At 35.5% G+C, this 10,280-nt stretch overlaps 1 long non-coding RNA gene and 1 pseudogene across 1 annotated transcript; both read right to left on the bottom strand.

Moving 5' to 3' along the window:
- LOC107743210 (complement C4-like) overlaps nucleotides 1-3,608 on the bottom strand; it is a 4,344-nt pseudogene extending 736 nt beyond the window's left edge.
- Nucleotides 3,609-7,998: 4,390 nt separating this feature from the next.
- Nucleotides 7,999-8,468, bottom strand: LOC107743177 (uncharacterized). The gene is made up of 2 exons (XR_001640379.1): nucleotides 8,400-8,468; nucleotides 7,999-8,138 (listed from the first exon to the last, which is right to left on the bottom strand). It is a non-coding gene; the product is annotated as an uncharacterized LOC107743177 (long non-coding RNA).
- Between the last annotated feature and the right edge of the window lie 1,812 nt (nucleotides 8,469-10,280).

Genomic DNA, 10,280 nt, shown 5'->3' with positions numbered 1-10,280 from the left:
GCTATGTGTAGTAAATTCTGCTCCATCTGAAAGCACGTGATGATGATTTCCTGCTGATTACAGAACCGGCATTACTATCAAAATGCGCATGACAATCGCATTCGATTAATCGTGCAGCCCTACGTGGATGAATCTAATGTTTTGAGGAGTATGTGTGGCAGTCAGATTTCATTCACATGTGTTTCATAAACACATAGTCCTTTCTGGATTACAGTCCGCCATCAAAATGATACATTTAATTATAGCTGCTGTGAGAAAAGGCTATAAACGATCGGCAACTATGTTTACAGACGTGATGTAATTACGCAGCAGCATGCTCGAATTTCCCGCGAAAACCTACCCGTACCACTCAAATTAGAAAACATTATTATAAGCTAACCATTGTGAATCGGGCTAAAGTAAGGCGATAGTTTTGAACACTGGCTGGTTATGTACTTGCTCGAATGTTGATTTCAGATAATCTTTAACCAAAAAAGTTACGGACTGCAGCTTTAATATATTTGTGCAAACGGTGATACATTTCCACCCCCAAAAGAACAGCATTTGTGACCTGTGCTGGCAAAATGAGTCACATCGAGCAAATAAAAAAAAAATTAGTTATTTTTATTTTCACATTCTCCATTAAAAGACCTTCAAGATGATATATGATTTGTTGGAATCGGACGAAAAATGACAGTTTGAAGTTGACGAAGTCAGCAAAGTAACTAGAAGAAAAATCAAGTTAACGTTTTCTGAAGGTTCCAAAGCAAAATCACCTAGCAACATTGCATCATTTCCTCCACTTCCTTTCTTAATATTAATTACTATATTAATAATCACAATATAGCCATTTTTATTAGATTTTTGTTATTAAAATAAGAATAGATGCAAAAACAACAACAATAGAACAAATAAACAAATAGTACATTACTTTTTCATTTTACATCTAAACAAAAGCATTTAAGTAAGAAAAACAAATAGTCAAATGTAAAAACCACTACAGTGTGTTCATTACAAATAAATTGATTATTAAAACTACAAAAGAAAGCAGTTCAATCAAGAGCAACAATCTTTTTCTTTTAGATTAACATTAATGAGACAGATGGCCCATATAGTAAGTCCTACATACTGCACAGATCAAATATAATGTGACACATCAGATGTTTTTCCCCCATAGTTCCCCAAACGTTCACTTAAGACGTAACAGCAATTCAGTGTATACTGTATGTATCGGGATCGGAAGTGCCTTTATGTGCGCGATTCATATGTCAGTCAGCGGCAGCGCAAGAAGGGAGCAGAGAAAAAGGTACTCCTCTTAGAAAACATACAAATAAAGATAATTTTAGATGTGTAATTACTATTTGGAGCAATGGAGTTGTTAGACGAGGGCTTAAGGAACTAATTTTTGTGAAAACCTGAAATTGTTCACTTTTTAATTTTTTAATCTTTATTTTTTTTGCCTCAAAATTAGTCCGTGCGCATTCTAACTAATTTTCCCAGCACGGGTCACATTTATTTATCTTATATTTATCTTTTTTAACACTATAAATGTCTTTACAGCTATTTTTGATCAATTGAATGCATCTTTGCTGAATAAAATATTATATATATTTAAATAAATAAATATATATATGTGTGTGTGTGTGTATATATATATATATATACACACACACACACACACACACATATATCTTACTGACCCCGATCACTTGAATGGTAGTGTAAACCAGAGCAGAAACAATTCAAATAATTTCAAATTGTTAGTACTGCACTTTTTGCAATTAACATGCCTGAAAAATTATGAAGCACTTTTACACAGAAAATAGAGCCCACAAATCCCAACTAATGTAAAAGATATACATAGGCGAGGAGATTTTTTTTTCTACAAAAATTATGTGCCAATTTTATTATTATTGTTGTAGTTATTGTTGTTCTTTGTATGTTGTCTTTCTTTAAAATGTAGGACTGTCAATACAATAAAATATTTGATTAATCATGATTTTCTTCTTTATATAAAGCTCAGTAAAACAATAATACTATCAAATATTATTCTTTACTTTTCTGCAACTAGCAAGTAGCAAATCATAGTTTCTGACAGGAATACAAACAGCCTATATTTAAAAAATATGTTTCATTCAAACATCCCATTTCAATAGGACATACATTGACTGTTAAATGAATACATGTAAATGTACTTACTTTCCATTTAAGTCTTTGGTGGGGCCATGATGAGGTACGTCTTGCCCTCTTTTAGCTCACCCTTGCAGTGCTTTCTCTTGGCAAACACCTGTGTATTGTCTGCGCTCACGCTCACGTCTCCCGCTGAGGGTCAGAGGTTAAACTCTTAATTTATATGAGAATATCTAGTAGATTAATAAACTCAGCACAGTGTCCTCTTTATCTAAAATTTATTTTTAAAATGCTCATGTCATGATCTGTACTGATCGTTACTACAATGCATGTGACGCTATATATAAAGCTCAGGAAAAAAGGATCACTGGGATCACTTAGGATCACTGGGACCACGGTCACAGTTGCTGAATATAACATAAAATTGCTTTCTTCAGTAACTGAATCCACAATGACTTCAAATGCTGTCAGAAAAATAAAGTGAATAATAAAAGGTAAGATCTGCCTCAGCCACAATTTCTTAAGATTTTATTGAAAATATTTTACTCTCTTATGCCGGGTTCAGACTACACAATATTTTTGTCGGTCACAATAGTCACTGTGTCAGATTACACGATTTTGACTCCTAAAATCTTGTTGTGTAGTGGACAAGAAACATGTCAGAGATGTTGTGAAGCATCGCAGACGCGGAATCAGTTGTCGTCCGCTATGACACACTACACGAGCTGAAACGATGGAATCTTGCGTCCCGATGCCCATTGTCGTTTACGAATCCCCACGACACCCTACGTCAAGCAAATCGTGGCAAAATCGGGCTAAAATCGTGTAGTCTGAACCGGACATGGTTTGCTAGTGTTTGTATAAATATGTTATCACAAACCATAGTCAATGTTGGTGTGGAAACAAGCATATTCAAATCTTTTCTTTTTGGTGATTTCCATGCCAATTGTTTTCTTCTGTGAAACAACCTCCTGATGAAACAGACACATTTTATGATGTGTACAACTCAGAGCAATTCTACAATAAATGGTCATTGGTTAGAGTAGATATGCTCACTGGTTTTTATATGGGCTTGTTTGTTTGAATGATAAATGATTTACTGAGAACCTACTTTGTGCACATTGACACACATCATCTGAGCACAGGACAGAAACCGCTTTGCTCCTCTTGGGGGCGCTGTACAGCACTGAACATTGGGTATTGGGTATCAATGACAACTCAGGGCGTCCATGATAAAGAAAACAAGTTTAAAACGTTAGAAACTCTGTACTCTTTGTATTCATGTTGGTTTCAAATGCCTTTGGCTTTTAACAATTTCAATAAACGTTTCAATGTACTGATGTTTAAAATAACTATCAATTAAAAAGTAAATATAAGCTATCTTGGTCTTGGTCCTGTAAAAGACATTTTCTCATACAAAAAGAAATTAAGGAATAGCTTGCCTGGCTCATAGTAATCATAAAAGGTAGCAGGAGCTGGTTGAACTAAACCAATAGCCACACTTTGCTGGGCTCCGAATGCTATACAGGCTTCACCTTCATCTATCTGAGGGGTGACAGAGAGACAACTTCAACTACTTTGTTAGTAAGGGAGTTATGATAAATTATGACCGTGTGTTTGTGCTCTTTTCACCTTATTGAAGTACAACAGCACTCTTCCTCGTGTGAGCTCATAGTGAGAAATATACCTGTCCACCAGGTCTTTTAGCTGTTGGAGAGAATGTTAGAGAAACAACAGAAACAATGGAGTAAAGCAAAATTATGAAAGACCCATCATAAGATAGAGATAGATAACTATTAAATGAATAGTTCACCCAAAAATGAAAATTCTGTCATTAGTTACTCACCCTCATGTCATTCCACACCCATAAGACCTTCGTTCATCTTCGGAACACAAAAAAAGATATTTTTTTATGAAATTCGAGAGCTTTCTGACCCTCCAAAGACAGCAATACTACCACGATCAAGGCACAGAAATGTAGTAAGGACATTGTGACATCTGTGGTTCAACCCTGTGACCCTGGACCACAAAACCAGTCTTAAATCGCTGGGGTATATTTGTAGCAATAGCCAAAAATACATTGTATGGATCAAAATTAATGCTAAAAAAGATCATGTTCCATGAAGATATTTTGTAAATTTCCTACTGTAAATATATTAAAACTTAATTTTTGATTAGTAATATGCATTGCTAAGAACTTCATTTGGACAACTTTGAAGATGATTTTCTCAATATTTAGATTTTTTTTGCACCCTCAGATTCCAGATTTTCAAATAGTTGTATCTCGGCCAAATTTTGTTCTATCCTAACAAACCATACATCAATGGGAAGCTTATTTATTCAGCTTTTAGATGATGTATAAATCTCAATTTCAAAAAATTGACCCTTGTGACTGGTTTTGTGGGCCAGGGTCACATTTGATAAAAACTGTGAATATAAAGTCAGCTCTTTTCATATTGCCACTGCAATGGGTTCATTAACATCACACAGGTTTTTATTTATTTCGTTTTTATTTTAAATAATTCAATAATTCAATTTAAGCAGAGTTTTGTGGTCCAGGGTCACATATTATGAAGCTATGAGAATACTTTTTGTGTGCCAAGAAAGCAAAAATAACAAGTTTATTCAACAATTTCTTCTCTTCCATGTCATTCTCCACTGCCGGGGGAGATCTTCCTCCTCCTTCCTCTCTTCATCTTGTTCATAGTCCTTATAGTAATTGTAAGTTTGTTGTACATCACCCTAAAAATATTTTTGTAAGAATAATTGCACATAATTCTGCATATTTACAGAAATAAGGTATGAATTATATGGATAAGGTTAAATGTGTTGTTAAATTAAGCATGAATTTTGGCATGGATAGTTCACAACTCACTTGTGTATTCCACTTTTCCCTCTACAGTCACATTTATTGGTAAGTCAGCGCAGTTGGAATCTTCCTTATGAGCATAATAAGCCTTTGCCACCTACAGTAACAAAACAGAATAAGAATAATATTGCTGTGGAAATATTTGACCTCATGTATGCACATGGTGGAAATATTTGTTAAACTGCTGCTTACTTTCATTTTAATTTTTACTTTACTGGAAAGGTTTACATCTATTCCCATTCCCACTAGTCTCTGAAAAGACAAAAGAAATACCATAATAAACAGATCAGAAGGAGAAAATATCTGAAAACTAAGATAACTAAGTCATAATGAAACACTGTTGATAAGAACTGTAAACTTACAGTGTCACCTGGAGGACAACAGGCCAAATTACAGTAGCTCCTCAGTGTCCTCATCTCAATGTATATGGACCCCCTATTTGTGTGTGTGTGTCATGCCGCAGTAGTTTAGATCTAGGACAGGAGTTCCACATCTATCCTCGTTCTCTTAAGCCATTTTGTTAGATTTCTGTCAGTGTTTTGTGTCACTGCCCCAGTTACTTAACCACCTTTTTGAACCTACATTTATTTTAATTTAAAAATAATAATAATTAAAAACCTTGTAGTTTTTCCACACATGATTTCCCATAAATATAACTTAGTGACGTGACATGTGGCCAAGATGTAAATATGTAAAATATCACATATTTTATGAATAGGCACATGTTGATTAGGTCAAATGGATTAACCCTGACAAAAGTCCTTGATATTCATGAAATAATGATATTCTTTTAAAAATATATGATTATTTAAATAATTATCATGTGTGGGCTACACCCATGATTGTTTGTTTATTTATTTACTTATTAAGCAGTCATTCTAGATCTATGATTTATCATGTTCATAACATATAGTGATTAGTCAATAATCACTGACGAAAAATAATGATTCTTCTTTTTCTCTCTTTTGTTTGTTTCAACAGGAGCTAACTACACCCCATAGGCTATTTTAGGAGCCACAGCACTGAGCATCTTTGGCTTTGTAAGTATGCTTTAACCAGGGCTTCTCTCAACTGTTTACTTTCATTTCAGACATAACCAACTGTGTTTATATGTAAACCTTGTGTATTTTTGACAAATCAATCAGACGCGAAAGACAACTTAGTGCGCTTCATGAGTACGCGCTCAGAAAAAGCGCATGCAGAACAGCACGTGAATTAAATGTTTAACCGGTATTGCTTTAAAGCAGATGGAAATAATGTAGTTTTGTGATTGCGCATAAGTGCAGTGTCCCGTGAGAGTAACTCGACCGCTGAGCTAACACTGATGTGAATGCATGTGGCGTTGTACATTATATTGAGACGGAGGGAGGCGCCAGAACTGCAGCTGATAGAATGTGCGCTGTAGCACGAAATAACGATATTTCTTCAAAAAGCAGATCGTGGAGACATTTTAATCATTACACCCCAAAGACTCTTTTAAGGGCCACCTAGAATCACGGCACCTTTGGCTTAGTACGTTTTTTTTTTAATGTATGATCACTCAGATATTGGGCTGGGGATTGATACAGATTTTATAATTCCATTTGATTCACAAGCTCTTAATTCAGTTCTGATCTTGATTCAATTCAGTTTGATTCACAATTATTCTAATTCTCTTATTCTGATTCCATATGATTCCAGTTTACATACAATTTAATTAGATACATTTTTTTCTGAGAATTTGATGACAGCCATTTATTATCTTGATTTAGTATTCATTTTGGTTATAATCCTGTATTATTCAAGAGTACTTCTAGATTGACTCAGAAGCCTGTTTTGCTCTAATATTTACAAACAATTCAAATGTTACAGTAGCTGACACTGATATTCATTGGATCAAGAGCTGTCACAACTAAAATGATACTTAAAAAAAAAGTTTAAGTTTGAAGGACCATAAAGTTACTCAGTGTACCTCTTTAATGTGATTGTACATTCAGGCAATTAATGGAGTTCCCTGACAAGGATGTGCAAAAAAGCAATACTGTTTAAACAGTACTATACTGGGAATAACTGCTGTTGCACAAGTTGTTACCTTGTCTGTCCATGAACAAATTTAGATGAGATAAATTCATGACCCTTTCTCACACATTTCCCCTTTGTTTCAGATCAGCTGTCAGTGGTTATGGAGGCCATTCAGCCAAAAGACCAACTGGGATGCTTGTTGCCATATTTATTTTTGTTGCAATATTGTCATGATCTCTGCTTTGATTTCTTGTTATGAATTCAGTTCTTTAGTTTTTTTTTTATGTTCCAGAATAAAGCACAATAAATAAGTAATGGATGTATTTAATAGTGACAGTGAATAAAAAAATATACTGTTGTACATGGACTCAGGTCACTTATTTGGAATTTATTCAATTCAATGGCATTCATGAAAAATATTCAAAGGTTTTATAAAATAAATTACAGTAGAATTACTGTAATATTATACTGTAAAACTAAGTTACAGTAAGGATATAAGGATATAGTACTGTAAAATTAAGTTGCAGTAAGGGTATTTCACTGTAAATGAAATTGCGGTAAGGCCATCATACTGTAAAATGAAATTGCGGTAAGGGCATTATACTGTAAAATGAACTTGCGATAAGCTACTGTAAAGGGGTAGTTACAGTAACTTACTGGCAATAGTGCTGCCAGTAAGTTACCGCAAAAATACAATAAAAAGTAACAGTGTTCATTCACTTCACACACTCATTACTGCGTGACTTTAGAGGTTTGTGTAAAATATCGCGCTGATCCCCTGGCTCACCTGTGAATCTAGCAAACACCAGACTGTGCCAGCCTCAGCCGAATATTCGGGCAGAATTATTCGTTATCCGTTATTTGTTTTTGAAGCCATTATCCATGCCTTTCCGAATAAGGTATTCGGCTTCGGGCGCACCCCTAATACTAAGTGTCATTGATATTATTTTTCATGCACATTTCGAAGATGTCACATGTTAATTGTACCTTTCTGTTTGGGGTTGTATATAGGTTGGCTCGTCTGAATAAAGATGTAGCCACTGTGTTTGGAGACCAGGACGCGGGTCTGCCATTTCTGACCATCAACTTCACATGCCAGGTTGAGATAGGGAGGCTCTCCATTGATTGATTTCAGGGCTGAACTTTTACTTTCAAATATCTTGAAGAGGAAATACACAGAAAATGAACCTCATAAAATGTAACTTATTTAAATGAAAGGATGAGTATAGTATAGATGCTTATATCATTTGTTTTTGTCTATTTTGTCTATATAATTTCAAAATGGTGTTTCAACAGCTACATATCTAACTAATTATTCTGTGTATTTATAGATAACGACATCCTGCTAAAATAAACTTCTTGTCTTGGTCTTAAATTACATGAAAATGTTTTTATTCATTTAGACATTTATTTTCTTTACCTCAAGATTCACTGCTTCAAACTGCCCTTTTTTGGTGATTGTTTTGGTCTCCCGTGCGGACATGGGAACAAGCATCTCTGTTTCTAACTGACAGGACACGGGTTTTGCAAAGCACCTGAATCCATACGGGTTCTTTCACACCAACATGAAAAACACTCGGAACGGTGATTAAGAATCTGACACACACACACACACACACACACACACAGAGAAACCAAGACCATTTCATTAAACTCAATTCAGTTTCTTTAAACAAATTATTTATAAACATGGGAACGGCATTCAAAACCCATCTAATATCTAATGTGTTCATTTTTCTGAGTAAAACTACGTAATGAAAGAGAAAATATGTAACTCATGAAAAGTTTTCATTTCATGGTATAAATGAAGCTAGACCTGAATGCAGGTTTGGGTTTGTTTGAAGGTGACATTGTTACAGTGTAATTACACAGGAACACTTTAAAATAAGGTTTGTTAACATACATTAACATGAACTAACAATGAAAAATGCTACAAATGCATTTATTAAATCTTAGTTTATGTTCATTTCAACATGTACCTTACTAATACATTATTAAACTCAAAGGTTGTACCTGTTAATATTATTTAATGGACCTGAACTTCAATGAACACTGAACAGTTGTGTTTTTTTAATTAACATGAACAAAGATGAGTAACAAATGTATTGCTCTTTGTTAGTTAATATTAGTTTAATATTATTTTTATAATATTAATATAATATGAATTTACTAATAATAACTAATTAGACCTTGTTGTAAAGTGTTAACAATTACACAAATTCGTACTGAGTAATATTAATTAATTAAGTACTTACTATAGGGCTAAGGTTAGGGTTAGCTACAAAATGTTTAGGCTTAGTGGCTTGTAATTATGCATAATTTACTGTTATACTAGTATGTAAGTACATGTAACTTGATGTACAGTGTGGTAACGCCTCTTCAAAAATGGTTATTTTGGCTGCAACTTTTATTACATTAAAGTCAACTGCCATTAAATTGCATTAATTATCGGCAAGATATTAGAAAGCATACATTATGTACAACAGTAGCCTACAACAATACCTAAATACCTACATTGGTATTGGTTAACATTATTATTATTATTATTAAGGTGCACAGCCTAGGTGTCATAACTATTACTACTGTAACTACTCCTACAAGTTAATATGGTAACACATTGTTGTTTTAAGGTGTCCTTGTTACATGTTACTGTCACGATTCACACACACGAGGAACACGGGAACGAAGGAGCGAGGAGACACGGCGTAAAGTAACTCAAAAGGGTTTATTGAACAAAGGCTTGAGATCACAGGACTCGACACATCAGGATGACGTTTAACGACTGACCAAGGACAAGAACTAGAACACACTTTTATGCGTGGCTAGCGGGCTGGAGATAGCCCCGGCTGACAGGCCTGCCATCGGCCTGGCCAGCAGGCTGGAGATAGCCCCGGCTGGTGGGCTTGACATAGAAACCGCCGGCGGGCTTGCCACATTAATGTTTGGTTGGCTTGCCATATGCGGGGCCGGCGAGTTTGACTTGGCGCGGCTGGCAAGCTTTACACTGGTAGGGGTTCTGAGCGTCGGGCGGGCTTGTCTTCGGCGAGGCCAGCGGGCTGGAGATAGCCCCGGCTGGCGGGCTTGACAACGGCGCGGCCGGCACGCTTCACAGTGTGGTCTTCATCACCGCGAATGACATACGGGGGGGAAAACGGAAAACAAAAGACTGTTCAAAAACGAAAATAAAACACGGGAGAAGGAGCGCCGCTTACTGTTTTGGTCAGTCGCTCTGTCACGGTTCACACACACGAGGAACACAGGAACGAAGGAGCGAGGAGACACGGCGTAAAGTAACTCAAAA

The sequence above is a fragment of the Sinocyclocheilus rhinocerous genome, unplaced genomic scaffold, assembly GCF_001515625.1.
Source record: "Sinocyclocheilus rhinocerous isolate Xijiao unplaced genomic scaffold, SAMN03320098_v1.1 scaffold946, whole genome shotgun sequence".
Classification (NCBI taxonomy): domain Eukaryota; kingdom Metazoa; phylum Chordata; class Actinopteri; order Cypriniformes; family Cyprinidae; genus Sinocyclocheilus; species Sinocyclocheilus rhinocerous.
This window is presented reverse-complemented; position numbering and strand designations above follow the sequence as displayed.